Source organism: Amblyomma americanum, chromosome 1 (genome assembly GCF_052857255.1).
Source record: "Amblyomma americanum isolate KBUSLIRL-KWMA chromosome 1, ASM5285725v1, whole genome shotgun sequence".
Taxonomy (NCBI): domain Eukaryota; kingdom Metazoa; phylum Arthropoda; class Arachnida; order Ixodida; family Ixodidae; genus Amblyomma; species Amblyomma americanum.
Genome location: NC_135497.1, coordinates 222,932,402 through 222,937,927, shown reverse-complemented (window position 1 = coordinate 222,937,927; position 5,526 = coordinate 222,932,402).

The window sequence follows — 5,526 nt, the reverse complement described above, 5'->3', positions numbered from 1 at the left end:
GGCTGGTTTTGTCTGGCTGTCTGCTGTGTGGAAATATTTATATGCGCATACAAGGCAGTGACTGGCATTTAAGGCCTAGTTGATTGTCCTGGTGATTTGGTGGCATTCTAATAGGAACCTTTGAGCAGTAGTTATGAAGCAACTTTTTTGGCAGTCATTAGCAATGGCACCCAAGGCTTGCAGTTGCGCACACACGTGCACATGCTGTCTGATAAAGGTTTATCTGCTGTGTTGTGGGTGGACACCTCTCGGGGAGTCTCAAGCTCGTCTCTCCATAAAAGCTGCATTGACACTTTTCTGTGAACCAGTGGGGCGTAAATGGCAGAGAGCAGCACAGAATGTAGCGAAAACTACCTACAATTAGAGGTAGTGTGGATGTTGGCAATTATTGCTCCTTTTTTTTGTACACAGTATGTAGCTGCTGACAAAGGGGGAGTAACCAGACCATGTTGAATTGTAAGCTGCAACAAAGGTGTAATGTGGATGAAAAAGAGCTGAAGGTGTTGACATGATGCTAATAGAATAAAGGCCGTTAACTTTTTCTGGGTCAGTGGGGCCATGAGTTGTACCTTGTTTGTGCTCTGATCAGCTCTGTTTAGTTTTGAATTTAAGGCAATACTTTATTATAAATTTCAACTTCAGGAATTTTCATCTTTTGGGTGGTGAGGAAAAGAAGGCTGCTGTAACTGTTTGCAACATTTGCAACATAGCTGTTCAGTGCCCATTCCTAGGTTGAGTGGCTTCCTGTGATGGTGGTGTAGCCATAAGCGTGCAAGGAGGAAAGCAGAGAAGGGTGAGGGAAGAGCAGAGGGAAAGGCATGTGTCGCTGGCAAGGGCAGAAGCTGAGCCTGTTGCCTCATCGTGTGGATACTGCCGGCGAAGTGCTGAAAATGAAGTTAGTACATGCCAAAGAAGGCACCTACTGTGTGACCACCCTTCAGTCTTGGTAGAATTCGTGGAACTTTGACTGTGCACTACCTTTCCATAGCCAGCTGCTAGTAATGGGTCCAATGGAGAAAGGTGCATGAATTGCAGGTAACCATTTGTCAGAGAATTAGGTACACTAGGGTTACTGCTCACTGATGAGGTCTTTCTGTGAGCAGGTGAACTGCAGTTTCTATCTAGTTACAATGATAGTGTCTACATGCAGTGGCCAACGTTGAAGCCTTGAGGAGAATGAGGAAAGTGGAGGAGCTGAGAGGGAGGGAGGAATGGTGAAGCGTGGGTAGGGGTGGCTTGCAATGCACAGAAGGCGCCCTGCAAGTGGTGTTCATGGGTGCAGAGATGAGCCAGTCCCGCTTGTGTACGTCATGCTCTCAATCAGTGACCAAAGGCAAAGTACTGTACCTGTCAAGCATATCCATTGAGTTGTGCTGTCCATACGTATAGGATGGATGGATAAAGCTGAACCCTTTAAATTGGGCAGTGGTTCAAGCCACCTATACATGACTTGTGAAATTTTACTCTTCTCTTGATTTTAGCCACGAATCAGATAACCTTCACTTGGTTACTTCTACCCGCTTAAAATCTACTTTCCGTACACTGTCCTTAAACCCCAATGCTTTGAATAAATAAGCCCCACTGCAGGGTGAAGCCCTTTACAGAAAAGTATCAAGTGTTCAGCAGTTTCCTCCTCTTCACAAGCACCACACAACGTGTCTATCTCGTGGTACCTGACAGCAAAAAAAAAAAAAAGCTTCCCCTGCAATTATCATAGATATTTTCTTTGGCAATTTCCTGTTTAAAGATCCTGCATGTTCCCAGTGCCAATTTCATCAGCATACCTGTTTTCCACAGAGCTCTCTGTTTCTTTAACCTTTTTCTTAACCGATAATTGCTGATTTGCCCCTTACTGCTGTCCAGATATTTGCTTGTCAATTTTCTAGTTTGCTTTCTCCATTTCGTGTCAACATTCTTTATATACAGGTATCTGAAAACTTTCCTAACCCACTGCTTTTCCTCCATCTTTCTCAATCGTTCCTCAAATGCTATCTTACTGCTAGCCTCTCTGCTCCTAAACGACCCCCGTCCCATATCACCCTATACCCCCTGATCTGGAGTATTGTCATGTGCTCCCAAAGCTAGTCGTGCTCCTTCTCTAGCGGCGGAATTATGAAGCGTTGATCGGGCAGGGCGGAGCCGACAGAGCTGCGGCGCTTTGAATGACCGTGTTTGCGTGCTGCTCGCGCCCGTTGCGCTCGTCTCGCGGGCTCTGCGGGTGCGTGCAGATGCCCAACGGCTGCACGCTCCGCTGATTGTGTTGACCGGTGAGCAGTCCTGGCGATAATCAAAGAAGCACCGTGATTGTCTCGCATGCTTTTCTGATAAAACGCATTCGCTTTCAGGCGTGTGTGCTGTCGTCAGAAATGTACGCAGGTGGTGGGAATCGTTCAGTGCAAGTATATTATCGGTGCAGTATAGGGTGCTGCAGTAGTGATGAGAAAATAATACTACTGACCCATCGCCTGCGGCTCGGGGCTTAGTCAGGGGGGTCTGGGGAAGGTCTCAAAACCCTCTCCTCGCCTTCATTGTCTTAGGGTATTGGCGAATCAGAATCTGCACACTGGGATTTTTTTCTGCAAGTGAGCGTACACAGACCCGCCCTCCAAATTCGTGCATGCACGCACCTGTCCACTGTACACTCTTCAAATTGCTTCACCGCTTTAGAGCGGAGCTTCTTTCTGCCTTGCGCCGAACACACGCATACACAGTATGTGTGTTGCAAAATAAACGAAAAAAGAAAGCAATGAAAGCCACTGCTCGTACTTCACATGCCATTGAGCACACTGGCAGAACGTGGGGATCGCTTGTTTAAGGTCTGAGCCATAAACTGATTTCTGCATGCACTTTGTATAAAACTCAAACTGAGCAAAAACCACCCTTAAATTTATTTCTCCCCACTGTATAAAACTATCCGTAAGTAAACAAGCTGCCAGCCGCTTTCTCTCTCTCCTTCTATTAGCCTCTCCACCTGTGGTCGAATCACTGGCGGGTCCTTTATATATGTGCACTTACTCGGCCGAAGCTGCGTAATTTGGCAGCGCGTACAAGTGCAAGGACGGCAGACGCCATCCCATAGCCTTGCGTAGTACACACGCGGTAGCAGTGCGTTATAACGTTACGTGCCCTATCGATGAGCATCAAGGCTGAGGCGTACCAGCGGCTTGTGAGGGCTCCGTATTAACCGATGTTTTAGTTATCTTTCTGGTAAATACGCCATCCACGGTATCTATACGGCCGTACGGCAGAAGAGGCTAGGCAAGCGGGACAACGGTAGGAACGGCAGTGCGTTATAACGTTACGTGCCCTATCGATGAGCATCAAGGCTGAGGCGTACCAGCGGCTTGTGAGGGCTCCGTATTAACCGATGTTTTAGTTATCTTTCTGGTAAATACGCCATCCACGGTATCTATACGGCCGTACGGCAGAAGAGGCTAGGCAAGCGGGACAACGGTAGGAACGGCAGTGCGTTACCCTATTGGTCGTATCAGCCGTACGCCCATGCGAAGCTCTAACTTCAACTGAATGGGATTCTTTTATAACGGACATCGACATCGCTAATTGCGGTTTCGTATTTCGCCCAAACTGAAACGCGGCGAGATTCGACCTGCGGCCTTGGGGTGAGCAGCCTAGCGCCAAAGTCATTGAAACACCGCGGAAAGGGAAAAGAAAATAGCAGACAGGTGTGACCAGAACACACGGTGGAAGCAAGCGCTATTAAAGGAGTATAGAGCTAATTTTGGTGGCATGTTTTCTTCTGTACAACGATCCGGGAGACACTACTACTCATGAATCATTATGTGGTATTCACCTACGACCGTTAAATAATTTATAATAGTCTTTTTCTGTCATGCTATTTCGGTTTCAACAGCCGAATGCTGGCTGTCACGTCAAATAATGATTTTATGCCACGTGAGGCATGAAAAAAAAAACGACTTAATCGCTGCTTCATCGTTTTAGTTCGCCACAGTCCTGAATCCAGCCTTAAGAGCCGGAATGGCAACAACGAATGTGAAAGCGAATTTATTGCAGTTTTTTCATGCCTCGCGTGACCTATAAACCCACTTTGACGTCTCAGTCCTCATTCGGCTGTTAAAACCGAAACAGCACGATAAAGAAATTCGATTATAAATTATTTAGCGGTCGTAGGAGAGTATAAGGTGGTAATCCATGTATAATAATGCCTTACGCATCATTACAAACAAGAAAACGCGCCAAAAAGTTAGGTGTCTGCACTCATTTAATGTGAAGACAAAAAAAAAAAAAAACGCAAGCGCATTCGTGCTGCACTTTCGTTCGAAAAAAAGCCTTTCAGTTTTCACTTCATACTCCACGTGGCTTTTCACTCTCGACACAAAACTAGGTGTGACGAGAACAACGCTGCCGAGCCGCAAAACGATTTTCGTAACAGTATCCCAGCGCGGGAAGAACGGTCGAGTGGGCGCGCGCGTGCGCAGAAAAAGTTCCTTTCGCGTGCAGGGGCACCATGAGGGCCACACAAGTCTACAGGGGAGCTAGTCGTCCTGCCCACAGCCGGTATATCGACGCGCACTTCTCGGGGAGAGCGAGCGCGCGCGTTGAGACCGGCCGTGTCCTGCCCGGTCAGTGAGTCTTTATTCAGGAATTCCTGCAGTGCCCGAAGGCATTATTCCGAGGGGGGGACGTACAATGAAATCAAGCAGTACAACTGCCATGGTCAGATGATGGAGCTACTCGAACAACACATGGAACAGCCATAAACTCGACAAAAACACGTACACACTCGCGTACATTGAATTATGCAGTCAGGGTAAAATCAATTTATGAATATGAAGCCGCCGCGGTGGCTTAGTGGTTATGGTGCTCGGCTGCTGACCCAAAAGACCTGGGCTCGATCCCGGCAGCGGCGGTCGAATTTCGATTGAGGCGAAATCCTAGAGGCCCGTGTACTGTGCGATGTCCGTGCACGTTAAAGAACCCCAGGTGGTCGAAATTTCCGGAGACCTTCGATCACTGCGGCGTCCCTCATAGCCTGAGTCGCTTTGGGACGTTAAACACCCATAAACCAAACCAATTTATGAATAAATGCAGGAAACCTTCCTCCCTTCTCTTATGACGCGGTTCGGGTGTCAACCGAGATGTGAGGAAATTACTGCGCCATTTCCTTTCCTCAAAAACCAATTTTTAAAATATGAAACAATCGGTGGCGCCGCAACGGGGTGCGGGGAGTGCGGTCCGCACCGGGTGCAGCGCTCAGGGGTGCAGCTGGGCAGTAAGATCGAAGGGGGGGGGGGAGGAATGAATTATTCTGTGAAAACGGCAAAAAGAGCAGGATGGTGCCGCTGAGACGTAGAGTGCTAAGTGTTATATGTTTACATAGAACGAACTATTCTGCTGTAAGGACTGCTGTAGAATTCATGCCTTAGCCAGAGCTTCTACGCCATTGTCTTAAAGTAGGCCCGGGCATGTGTTCGTGCGTGTACCCTGGAAACCCGAGCATTAACCCGATACTCATCGCAGGCCCCTGCGCGGGAGCGTGCCGCATCG